The sequence below is a fragment of the Notolabrus celidotus genome, chromosome 1, assembly GCF_009762535.1.
Source record: "Notolabrus celidotus isolate fNotCel1 chromosome 1, fNotCel1.pri, whole genome shotgun sequence".
In the NCBI taxonomy this organism is placed as follows: domain Eukaryota; kingdom Metazoa; phylum Chordata; class Actinopteri; order Labriformes; family Labridae; genus Notolabrus; species Notolabrus celidotus.
The window spans coordinates 34,877,022-34,890,955 of NC_048272.1; the positions used below are offsets into that span (position 1 = coordinate 34,877,022).

General features: G+C 40.5%; 1 protein-coding gene across 2 annotated transcripts in view; it reads left to right on the top strand.

Annotated features, from left to right (window-relative positions):
* Positions 1 to 13,934, top strand: part of plxnb1b (plexin b1b) — a 127,646-nt gene that overhangs the window by 43,385 nt on the left and 70,327 nt on the right. For both annotated transcript variants that reach the window (XM_034681524.1, XM_034681533.1), the window contains one exon: positions 368 to 481. The gene's annotated coding sequence lies outside the window, so the exon portion shown is untranslated. The remainder of the gene's footprint in view (positions 1 to 367; positions 482 to 13,934) is intronic.

The following is a 13,934-nucleotide window of genomic DNA, read 5'->3' on the forward strand; positions in this document are numbered from 1 at the left end:
ACTCCTACAGATAAAACAAACATGCAGTACGCACGTTAGCGTAACTTGCTGTGCACGTTAAGTTAGCTCACTGACGGCTTTAAATCAATATATGAACAGGTTGCAAAGAAATAGATCCTGCTCACACTGCATCATTAGAGAATTGTTGACTGACTTTTTGTTGTTTGATTCTGTAAGCAGCTTTGGTTGATGACATACACCTTTTCACATTGTACTGATACATCTGTACATATCTTACTGCCATGCATGATGCCAAACACCTTGGTTTTATTTATTTTTTTCCTGTGTATTTTTCTGTTCAACTGGCACTCTGTTTCCTATACATTTGACAAACGTAGTAAATGTTTTTCCATTTCCCTCTTTCTAGAAAACCTCTCCTTACCTTTGAGTGCCACACTCTCCTATCCTTGTGCTGAATCTGGTAACACCCCTTGCCAAAGCATCATCTCCATCCTACCCTTGCTGGACTACAGAGGATCAGGTCAGTTTTATTTTCACCAATGTCTGAAATGTTTGGGGCTTTTTACTAAATTAGCAGTTTGAGTCCCAGCTGCTCCTCTTGGCTTCTTTCTCTACCTGTGTTCCTGCCTCCTGGCCAGATTAAAGCACAACGCTGGCTGCTGCCTGCCTCCCAAGGTCGGGTCACTCAGACCTTGTTTAGATGTGACTGATGCTTTGGGTGATTTCAGAGCAGCGGCTGCGTGTGCTGTTATCCTCTGCCTTCCTGTATAATGAGCTCTGTTTGTGTGTGGAGAGGGTTGACCCTTGTGCTGTCTGGAGCGCAATGATGAATGAGAGGAGATGTGAGACTTGACTGTAGATTTCTTCACCATAAAACAACAACACACACACACACACACACACACACACACACACACACACACACACACACACACACACACACACACACACACACACACACACACACACAGATTCATGTTCACACTCTTTACTCATGCATGAATCTGTACAGGCGAGCTTGCTTTCTTTGTCCTCCTTGAAGTATCATTTAAACCAAACACACTAGCTTTCTTCTCCCGTTTATTCCCTATTGTGTGGACACATGGGCATTCATTAAGCTTTCCAATATGGATGTCACTACTGATGCTAAAACAACGTCCTTCTTAATTTATGTTCTCTGTATATCTCAGTGAATGAGCACGTTTTCCATTTTGTTAGAAAAAATGAACAAAACCAAATCAATTTGAAGGGAATTTCAAAATGTGCAGCAAAGATCACGTATAACATATCAACCAAATGTTGATGTATTATTGCAGACCATGTTCAATATTTAATCTGCTTGGTTTTGGTGCCTTAACTTTGAAAGTCTAGTCACGGTTGCAGCTTTGCCAGCATTACAGCAGGGTCCAACACAACCTATGGCCTGATCGCACGGCGCCAGTGACAGATTATGCAGGACAAGTCATTGGCTCATCACTGGTGACTGCCAGGCAGAATCTTTTCATTTTTTCGCTGCAAATCAGAGCCTGAGATACACTACCAGTCAAAAGTTTGGAAACACCTTCTCATTCAAGGGTTTGTATTTATTTTAATTATTTGAAACACTGTAGATTAATACTGACGACATCAAAACTATGAAATAACATATATGGAATTATTGAATGAACAAAAAAGTGTTAAACAAAGCAGAATATGTTTTATATTTTAGATTCTGTAAAGTAGCCCCTTTTTCCTTCATGACAGCTTTGCACACTCTTGGTATTCTCTCAGTCTGCTTCATGAAGTGGTCTCCTGGAATGGTTTCTAATTAACATGAGCCTTGTCAAGAGTTCATTTGTAGAATGACTTGCCTTCTTAATGTGTTTGAATGTGTTGTTCAGAGGTAGGGTTAGTACACAATGCATAGTCCTATTTGACTACTGTTGTACGCCATATTATGGCAAAACCAGATATTTCATAGTTTTGATGTCTTCAGTATTAATCTACAATGTTGAAAATAATTAAAATAGATAAAATCCATTGAATGAGAAGGTGTGTCCAAACTTTTGAATGTTAGTGTTTAAAAGATGTCTGCATTGTTAAGACACGTGATCGATGCTCTGTTCTGTGATTGGCTGAAATACACGTGGGGCGGACAGGTGAACTTTTGTAGCTGTAGTCTCGCAGTAGCCTGCCGACTTAAAAACTAACAGTAAAGGAGAATATATGGTTGAGTTGTTGGACTGGATGATTGCACATAATGTGTCATAATGTTATGGTTTGTTGTCGTCTATGAGTTTCAGTTGTCCACACCACAGCAGTGTGTTGATGTGACGCCATCAGGATATAAAGCCCTGAAGTTGGGGAATTGGCTCGTTGCTCTGTTTCCACCGAGTAGGCATTCAGACCAAAAATTTCCAACATGCTAGATATTCGGGTCGACTTCAGTCGTGTAACTCAAAATTTGGGTCAGAATCGACTGCAGTTTGCACAGTGTATGCTCAGTGCATTCATTCAGACTGTTTTTTAAACTACACCTATTTTCCTCTCTCTTGACAAATGTCGGTCCCACAAAGTATCAAAAACTGTCTCGAGTTTCAGGAGTAGCTGTGTCTGTATTTATGTAAAGTGTTCCAGAGCACAGTATCAACCCCTACATGTCTTTAAGTCTTACTCTATTTCAGTTTTCTTCATCAAGGATATATAAACTCACTGATTTGTGCTTCATAAGTTTACCAACATATTAAGAATTGCGAGGTGGATTAATGCTGAGTCATACTTTGTCATTTTGTGAATACTTGTTATTGCTGAAAACAACACTTTGCATCACTAATTCACATATTTTGCATCCAGCAAATTCAGCAGAGCTCGATCAAATTGCTGACTAAACTGAAGAACCTCAGATTATGTTCAGCTGTGTTAAATTAACTAAAAGATGCTGCAAAGTTCATATTTGTAAAAATACTAGCTACGATAAATGACTTTCTGTTTCTGTGTATTTATTTGGTTTTTTCACGTTTTACTAATGGGCTCAGTAAGTACTCAGAATAATTAGGCTGCAGACACAGCTTGCATTGGGCCCCAGTAAACCTGTAAACGTCACCAGCTGCCAGAGGACGAGTGTGAAGGCACCTCTGCTCGTTTCAAATGAAAGCCTCTCAGTCCCTCAAACCCCTCATTTGCTGAATGCACAATGAACAGTCAGTCATCACACGGCTGAAAATACACACCATAATGTGACTTAACTTCTACCCAGAACACTGCAGGAACCACACAATCCAAACAATTTCCCCATACAACAGGCAGCACACACAGTGACGTGATTGTGTAGAAATCCAACCACAGCTATAACGAGCAGCTTCTCTGCGTGCTTCCCAGAGGGAAAAAGTCATGCTCTTTTCAAACAGAGATAAATTTTCAAGACCTTTTGAAATTTTTACACTCCCTATTGTCTCGTGTAACAGAAATAATTTAAGGCCTGTTCGTTCTGGCTCACCTTTAAAGGCGTGTTGTGCTGTGCAGATTTTTACTGTATGGTCCCAGTAGGAGGTGAGGCTAGAGCTGAGAGGAAAATGCTCCCTGTGTGTGCATTTAACTCTCAGAGTTGCTGCAGAGATGCTGAACTATTTATGGCGAGGGAGTGAAAGAGGCATTCTTGTACCTGTACTTTCCTAACTCAAGGCTCACATGCAGATGAGAATGAGGGAGGGAATTCAGATGAGTGACTCTACTGTAAGAAATAATTCATAATTCACTTGTTATTTCTGTTTGATGTTGACAGGTTAAGATGTTGATTTGAAATCAGTGAATATTAAAACTGTGCAAGACAGACTGTCATCTGTTCCAAAGAGAGACCATTAAAGAAGTCAGTCATAGACCAGCTGTTGGTTTAATATCATTATAGTAAGATGTGGTTACTCTGCCATTAGGTGTCATTTTATAAAGAAACAGGTTAAAAAACAAACACACACATCTTTAACCCTCTTCATTTTTATGATGTATCTGCGCAGTGACATGAGATTTTCAGAATTGAGATACTTTGATACTTAACTTTTCAATACTACAAGCTTTAAAATGATACAATATCCAACATTTTTTTATTTTGTGGTATAAAAAAGTTCCTAATTTTATGAACAAAACACATCTATAGTTTTTAACCTGAAGCTACTGCAAGCAAACACTGGAGGTTGATTAACATGAAGATTGAGTCAAGAGAGTCGATATAAAAACAGAAAGTCAAAGTTAAGAAGTAGTTTTTCTGTTTTTGTTTTTTATGTTCTGAAGAAATTCTTTGCACTTACACAACCTGCAGGAAGGTGTTGCATTTTGATTGTTTCCTTTAAATTCATGCTTCTTCCTGCCTGCTGTGTCTTTCTGTTCCTCTATCCATCACAGATACTACACCACTAAATGTCCTCATTATCAGGTTGCTGAATACATTTTGTTTAACTGCTTTTGCATCCCATAAAAATGCACATGCTACATTTATGTCTGTTGCAGACGGACTGAAAGCTTAGGAAAGAGAGAGCGATGTCTTTGGGTCTCTAAATGTTTTCTATTAGTCCCAATGCAGAAAAAAGAAAATATGGAGAGCAAACTCTGCAGATACACACAAATAGGAAATATTTTATTTGGTTATATATCATTTTTAGGAAAATCCTTTATATTTTGCTGTGATCACAATCAACAGAATGTCAAATGTTGGTCTGTCTTCATTGGCTTCTTTTACCCATTTCCTAATTTGAAGCCAAGAGTAAAATTTTTAACCAGTTTTGTGCACGAAAGTTAAATTTTTGAATCTGGTGTTGATATTGTTTGATCTTTGTTAGTATCGTAATGAAGTTCAAAATGCTGGTATCGTGACAAGTTACTACTGTACTATCACAGTGACTTGATGGTAATGCAAACCTTTTAAAGACTGTTTTTTACATGGGGAGCGTGCCTATGTTCCCAAATTTCAGCATCTATACGCTCTGCTTCAGCCGAAACCCTTTTCGATCAGCCTGTTTAATTTTTTCTTGTGATTTTGATTGCGAAGATTTCTGCAGCTGCTGATCGAAATAAAATTACTCATTCATTCACTCATTCATTAATTTACCATAAAGTGCTTCCAAAAGATCTTGTGGGAGGATAGGGCTTAAATTGAAGGAAAATGTAGTTTGTTTTTTTTTATTTTGAAAATGTCCTAGAAATGTGGGAACATAGTGACTGACCTAAAACCTGCTTTCTTTCTGAAGTCAAGTTGAGGAAGTTGCTAAATACAGTACAACTGTGTTTAAGTCTACCAAAACTATCCTTCTTAGTATTTGATTTATTTCTGAAGTAGGCTAAACATTTCCTGAATGGGTTCATGGTCTCCATTGCTCGTTTTCTTCCATAGAGTGTAATAACTATGGTTGTCTAGTACAGGATGATGAAGCAGGAGGATGTGAGTCAAATGCTTCTCTTGTGAGTTTTCAGGGTGGAGGCATTAAATGTGTACCGATCCTCTCCCAGGCACTCCCTTTAGAGATTTCTCAGTTCATTTTTTCATGTTGACGATTGTGTGAATCACAAAGGTTGACTTCAGCTGCCCGAAAGGTGATTGTTGTAAGGGCATGTACAAGAAGAATAGTTGAACTAGACTTTACCCTGCCTGCCCTCTTCCATCCTGTCTGTGACTGGAGGATTCAGAGAAAGCTGCTTCTGCTCTTCTCTACTTACCTGAGTTTCCATATTGTGATACATCTGAATACATGTTGTTTTGTAACCAATGCAAAAGCAGCCTTATCTGTATCTGATCTCCTCTGACACTGTCTTGACTTCATGTAAGAAAATAGTTTATGAAGTTACTGATAGATGTGTCTTGAAGGATGAGTGATAAAGAGAAGGTGTAAGTCCTCTCTCCTCTCCCCACCCCTCCCTGCATCCCTCTGCACCTCGTAGGCCTAATAAGCAGCCGAACGCCTAAATCTTTTAGCGCCTCATTGTAAAGCGCTTGCTTGTAAAACAGGCAGAGGTGAAAGAAAGTCACAGTGATGATATCTCTTCATGTCTCTACTACACACACACACACAAACACACACTGTCAGAGGGAGAGTAAACAACATTTAAGCAATCTGGATTCAGGCAGGAATGTGCAGAACTCTTATCTATTTTGTTTTTTCGCTGTGAAATTTCCAACTGTGTGTCAGCTCTGTCGGACCAGCATGCTTTGCTCCACCCAACAGCGGCTTCAAACGGGCATGCTCACTGAGGGTGGCCAAAACCATGATGGCACGTCCAGCTTCAGGGTGGTCTCTTGTGCCAGAGCGGTTTGTTATTAGAGATTGCTCATAGCCTCAGACAGTGCCACGGTCCTCTGACTGCATAACATCGAACGATAGCTCGCTGTAACCATCACAGTGTTGTATTAGATTCTGTGACACACTCTGGTCTTCTCTCACACTAGAGGCTCCTTCTAACAATATGAACTTGCACAGATACTCTGAAAGCACCCACAGACACACACGCTCAGACACACACTGCCTCCCCTCCCCCATGACATATCCTGAAATATTGAGTACATTTGCATTATAAGCAGCTCATAAAAAATCCCCCTCGCGAGCTGCATAACTGGCTGTCGAGCTTCGGTTTCTCCTCCCAGCCTGCAGCACTAAAGCTGCGCCCGAGCACCGTCATGCTCACCTCCAAGAGGAATCCATGGCATGTAACAGAGCCTGGTGAAGAGAGGTGGTCGATTGTGGAAGTCAACTGGAATGTATTTAGGGTAGAGATTATCCTGAAGTGCCCTCAGCAGATATTTGTTGGACTAAGACTTGCACAACATGGAGACAGAGTAGTATTGTTATATTTAGCTGAGCCCTCTAGCATGTTTGACAGCGTGAGTGCTTCTTTCTATTATTTCTGAGATATCCAACTATCTTCTATTATCCAAACAAGAAGTGTGAGCAGCATAAACCGATGTGCCTGTCACAATGGCTACTGTTTAGAAGCATGAAGGATGGTTAGTGCCAAGTTCATCTTCCTCTTTTTTTTGTTTTTGCATCAGTGATGTCATACCCCAAAAAAGCTGAACTAAATTATTACTTTTACACATCTTGGGATCACATCTTAGTCGCTGCCACAGACGGCCTGCTGCTATCTGTCTCACCACTATCATCTCTCCCTCTTCACCTCCCTCTATCCCTCTCTCCAACACGGTCTCAGCAGTTGTGTGTCTAACATGAGTCTGGTCCTGCTGGAGGTTTCTGCCTGTTAAAGGAAGTTTGTCCATGCCACTGTAACTTGCTAAATGCTGCAAAGTGCTCTGCTCATGGTGGATTAAGATAAGATCAGACTGAGTCCTGTCTGTAAGATGGGACTGGATCTTATCCTGTCTTGATGCTGGGTCTTTGTTAATAATAGAACATAGAGTATGATCTCGACCTGCTCTGTAAAAGCGTCCTTAGATAACGTTTGTTGTTATCTGGCGCTATATTAATAAAGATTGATTGATTGATTTACAGTCTTCAGATAACCTGGTGAGCATGTCTTTGAACTGTAGAAGGAGGCCACAGTACCTGCAGAGAGCTTACGCATGCAAAAGGAGAACATGTAAACTCCACACAGAAGGCTTGTGTTTTTCACCTGAGATCTGAACCAGGAACCTTTTTTGTTTGAGACTACAGCGCAAACCACTGCATCCTGCTGTTCAGTGTAAGATGAACCATAATTAAAATGACCTGTGATTACAGATGTCCTTCTAAAATGCAAATAGATGATAAAAATGTGTTATTATTTAGGGGAGAGTGTCTCATCTGCCGGACCCTGAAGTTTTAACTTACATGTTCGGCCACTGCATCATATTTCAGATTTACTTGAAAGCCTGGTGCTCTTTCTCTGGGCTTGGTGGATACGCCTTGCTACATCTATCTGTGATTCATGAATTACAGGATGCCAAGACTTAAAGCATATCCTGCTTTATCATCATCATTATCCACTCAACACCAAAAGAAGACATGAATACCCCAATGAGACGATGAAGAAATGTTACGTTTACACTGTAAATAAATGAAGCAAGAGGCCAGGTCATTTTTCTTGAAGTTATACAATCTGTCATCTTTTCACCACCGCTGGAGACGCCGCCTGCTGGACATCAGAGAGTCCAAGTTTAAAGCACCTTTGCATCAACCCCACTTTTGAATCTAGGACGCTATGTCTACTTCAGTCTATCGTATAGTCTTATTATCTGACTCACAGCTTTGGGAATGCTTCACTCTTTTACGATTTCACATCTCGTCAAAACTGTGAAGTAGCTGTACTTTGACAGGACAATAGTTTTTTTAATTATGATGCTGTGCTTGAGAAGCTCATTTAGTTTTAACTGCACTCCTGACACTCTCTCAGTCTGATAAAAGGAGCTCCAGCAGCGGCCTTCAAACTGTTTTACGGCCTCATTCTCACCTTTATACGTTACACAACAGCACGGCTCCATAAGCAACACACACCCTCATGTTTATGAAGGCAGGCAACACTATGGAAAAGCAGCATTAACTGCACGGAACGACAAAGAGACTCTTTGTGTAGCGGTGTGTTTTACACACACACACACAGCATTCAGGGAGGACCAGACAACACAGCAGCCACACTAACATTTACCCTTCACTCCCTCTGCGCTGCCCTTGTTATTGCCCAGGCAGGCACAGAAAGGAGTCTTTATGCATGCCAAACTCCCTGTGTGCGTATGTGTGTCTCTGTGTGTGTGTGCATGTCTGCCCTTCCCCTTCATGAGGGTATGTTATCCATGTTTTTGCAAACTCACCTTTGCCGCCCTTGCTTCAAGAACACAACCTCTAAGATTATCTTCAGGTTGCAACAGTTCGCAGCGTGTAAAAACTCTGCTCAGGAAAAGAGCAGAGCTGCACAGAAAAGAGGATTAAAGTGCTGTTTTTTAGAGAGAGAGGGAGAGGGGGTGTATTGGGTTTGTTTGCATGCTCAGAGGTGAGTACCATGTCAGTAGAAAATGAATTTTCATAATGGTTGTTCAACGTATCAGAGGACTGTTTAAGGCTAATCCTTCCAGGAACTCTATTTCACAGCAGCGCAGCTCATTCTGTGTCCAGAACCAGAATTTGTTTTTGTTTTTCTTCATAATGCAGAGGAAATGTAATCAAGTGAATGTTCACTGCTTCAAAGAACAGGCTCGGGGAAAGATGCTGCCTGAGAGAAAAGACTTCAGGTGTGTGTGAAGTTTTTCCAGTGGAGCAGAAAGTCTTGTTTTTACAGGAGCAGGGACAGGTCTTTGTTATATATTTCAAAATCTCATGTGTCCAGAAAAACTTTTTTAAGCATGTGCTTGCTGTGATAGTAACTGCGACCAAAAAAAAAGTGCATCATGTGCAGTGGTGTATTGAAGTGATATGGAGACTTCATGATGGTGGATGAAACAAACACAGGCTCTTAACCTTGGAGACGTGAGGTTTGCTTCCCTTTTTAAACCATTAGTCAGCAAATACGATTTGTAAGTGATGTGCACAACATCATATTAGTATTTCACTTTTGCCAAGTGCATTATGTTACCAAGTTATGAAATGTATAACACATAATTAGGATTCTTATTTCAACATAAACCAAAACATTTTAATAAGATTTTAACAAGCTTGATGCAAAAAGAGTTACTTCCTTTGGTCCAGGTGTTCAGGGTGTTTCTGTGCATTTAAACTTCCAGCAGCAAACACTTCTCCTCTGTTTGAAATGCAGGAATAATGAAATGGCTGGATGCTTTAGTTGGCCACCAGCTTTGGAAAATCTTTAACCATCTGTAAAGCAGAAATGCTTCAAGACGACTGAGACATGTTTTTTTTAATGAACCTCTCACGATTGTTAGCCGTGTGTTCCTCCAGAGATGAAGAAGATCAGAAGTAACAATCTAACAGGACGATAATCAAAGAAACGGTTCCCAAAACTCTGCTTTCCCCTCTCGACCCAAGACAAGGCTTCTCATGTTTTTGTGTTTGTGTTCTTGTATGCCCATGTGGTCCCTTCTTCCATATTCTCTTTGTGCAGCTTGTACAAATAGTCCATGTTTCCCCAGAGTGCTGCCTGAGGCAGAACTACTTCCATCTCTGATCACATCCATCTGTCGCTGTTTGGCTGTCCAGCTACTGTCCCTCTCCCATTCACTGCTAATTGCAAAACATAACTTAGTTTGTGATGCGACGATGCCAGGAGCAATGTCTCTGCTCCGTGAGAGTCCAACTGTTTGTCTTTCTCACTCTGCCCTGTCACATACAAAGCTGAAGGTCATTTATTTGAGATTCAGTCTCTGAGGGTCTGGAAGTATTGTTGTTTCCTTTTATTATTTAAAAAGACTCACATTTGTGGGAACCAGCGGCCACATTTAACCTGCTCTGCATGTTTCATTAGAAGAATAACTCTAAACTGCAGCTCACTGTAAAAAGCTAAAATATCTCCAGACTATCGAGGCTGAATGTCTTCTCTCGTTGACTGTTTGCACCCGGCTTTGAGCTGGTAGAGATTTGAGGTACGTCAGTGTTTCAGTCGCTCATTTCAGCTGTGTTTTCATCAGTTTCACATTCAGTCTGTAAGCCTGCCTGCCTCTACCTGTGACATGATTGGCTGTTTGTGGCTGTCTTCTTCTTCTCTTTTATGTCGTGTGGAAACTAGCGTTGAGGCACATTAGTGCTCCCTCTCCACTGTCTGGGTGGTTTAATTACAAGTTAAAATATTTCAAATTTCTATCAAATATTGTTATATTTATATCGAGACAAATGATGTCATGGTAATTATTGTTTTATCGCCCAGCCCTAGATTAATAAACTGTAGTTAAAAGAAGAAATAAAAAAACAAAATGTTGTGTTTTAACAGGACAGTCAGCAACAAAAGAACCGTGAGGAGTCTCAGAGCGTCCGTCAGGTGACAGTCTTTTGTTTCCTGCTTCTTAAATATTAATGCCACAGTGACTGGCTGTATAGTGAATGATAATAGAGACTCTCAGGTGTCTGGAGATCCATTTCAGCCTATTTCAGTGTAACACTGCAACCTGAAACCACTTTTTGTTTTTGAAAGACGCAACTATTCATTTAAACCAGGAAATGAGAGAGGAGTCGGTGTGCAGTCGTGACGATTTAGCACATTTTTTTGCAGACTGCGTGAAATCATAGATAAGAGTCCAACTGAAATCACATAAAATGTTCATGATGAATACATCAGGGAATAATAATGAGTTTAAATGGACCAGCCTCCAGTAATGCTGCCAGATGATCTATGATAAACACCCCATCTGTTTTAGTGTTTTTCAGCTGTAAATGTCTTGTCGAAGAACCTTTATTCAGAATGAGGACTGGACTTTGTTTGGAGATATGAAACAATAATTTCAGAAAAACAGAGTAAAATATTTGAGGAATTGGGATGGTTCAAGGTTTTTACATTTTAGAATAGTCAAAATCCCAAAAAGCAATTCTCCCCCTTTTATTACGGATGCCTTGAATAATCGTCAAATAGTGCAGTGACTGTTGAATATTATTATTATTATTATATTATATATTTGTTTGAATTGCCCATCCCTAGTTTGACATTATTTTAATATTTCCCCTCAGCACTGCATTAAAAAAAAAATACTCTTATTAAAAATCTGAATGAACATTCCAAAGAAATGACCGATTTTCTCCCTTCTTGAAAAGACTTGCCCCTTGGGCCTTTGGTTTCTGTCTCCTCTTTGCAGCAGCCATCTTTGACATCATGTAGTGACAGGCACGAGAGAGACCCTGTGCCAAATTTGGAGAACCCTGGCTCGGTTGCTGTGGAGTCATTAAAACGTCTTTAAAAATCTAGTGAATGATCTAATTTAAATATCTTTTCTAGAGTGAGCGCTGGAGGATCATTAAAAGCGAGCTGAGTGAGATTGGAGTAGAGTATCTGCTCAGAAGAGATCCATTCACACAGGAAGTTTTCAAGTTGATAATGCAGGGGAAAATGTCTTCCCCGCTGTTGCTAGGAAACTTTGGCCGATCACACTTTCACGGCTGCGCTGCTGCTTAAATTCTCCGAGTCTGTACTGTGCTGTCTGCATGAAATCCTGTACTGTAAGGCCAAGTAGCATTAACAAGCTGTCAAGGCCTGAGGGCTGTGTGAGTGTCTGGTCCCCTCTCCTGTGACTGCAGTCATGAATATGGAGCAGCTTCTGGCTTTGTTCAGTCACTCACACATTGCATCAAGAAGAAAAAAAAAAGATAAGACTGTCAGAGTGAGAGTGTGCCTTCAGAGCACGTTAGACCAGCTGAATTACAAGCCCTGAACCAGCGCTCTTATCTGGTGAGGCGAGAGAAACCCAGGTGGAGGTGAAGCACAGCTGGCTGCGGGAGCTGCAGGGAGTGGATGTGGATTCAGTGTTGATGACAATCTACTTATTTTAGTGTTCACAAACAACTGCTAATTGGGCAATGTCACTTCAGCTCGGTTACTGTCACACAAACACACACACACATACACACACACACACACACACACACACACACACACACACACACACACACACACACACACACACACACACACACACACACACACACACACACACACACACACACACACATTGACAGCTTCCCTCTCCTCCTATTCATTTTGGACGCAACTTGTCAATGATGTGATGTTTCACATTGATCTAAAACTACGTGGGGTGACTGACATTAACAGAAACCAGGTGCTCATAACTTTTAGAAGAGAGGTGAGAAGGACCATATTTTAAAATTAAAGCAAATTGAAGACCTTGTGTTGATAACATTAGGTGCAGAGAAGGCTTGTGGTTTAGTTAGTTGGCCTTTTATGTTTGAAAGTTTCAACAGCTTAGTTTGGATGAGAAAAACAGTTAAGTTAGGAGCATTTATAGTGATCCAAATGCTAGAATCAAAACAAACTATCAAGGAGATTCGGCAAAGAAAGGGGAACCCAGGAGGGAGACCTTCTTTCTCCTTTTTCATTTACTATATAAACTATATTGAAGAGTTAGAAGAAGCAATAGACAAAAATTGAGATATAAAAGGAATACAGAAAACCAAAGGAAAGGAATAGAAAACCATAAATTAGCCCATTATGCTGATGATGTTATAGTTTATCTTTCATAACCAGAAGAGTCAGTACATCAATTAATGAAAACAATGGAAGGGTGTCATCAAGTTTCAGGGTATACATTTAAGCAAGGGTTGGTAGTCATGGAAAACTAGCATGAATTTGAATGTAGCATTTCCTCCTAACCCCTCTCCCTCTCCCCTCGAAGCTCCTCCAAAATGACGCCCCCGCTCACATGCACTAGCGCCGCTGATTCGCGACCATATGATGGTGACTGATTCAAAACCTTCAGCACATCGTTTGTGTTTTGCACTACGTCAAATAATGTCTCACTCAGCGGTAAGAAAACACCAAAACATTATCATAGTGAAAGTTAAAAACACAAACAAACATGAAATGTACGCGCAGGAGGCGGGCAGAACGGCAGGACGGGATTTGATTGGTTTCATAATTTGGCTCCTGATTGGTTGGTGTTTTCCCAGGTTTACTCCGCCTGTAGATAGCGGCTTTTTTTTCCACTCTTTTCTAAGAACACATTATGTATTGATTGCCATCAGGACATAAAGATCATTTTAACCAGTATAACAAAAAGTGCATCTAAATCTGACTACCAACCCCAGCTTTAAATGAAAATAAATGTGAATCATTCGTACAAGGAAAAAACAATTCATGCCCTCAGAATTTTCATATTCAATGTTGGACGTCTAACCCCAGTCACTGCATTAACGGGAGGCACAAACTGCTAGACCTTTCTCTTTGTCTCTGTCTCTGCCTCTCTCTCTCTCTCTGATCACCTGCAGAGCATGTGTCAGGCAGTGCATGTTACTAAACTTAAGGGGTAGAGAGCAACATGAGGTTGTATTTATTATCTTGTTTGGGGATTTTGTGTACTTACAAACAAAAGAAATGTAAAAATGGCCTGCCAAGGTCTAGATTTTTTTGAAAGA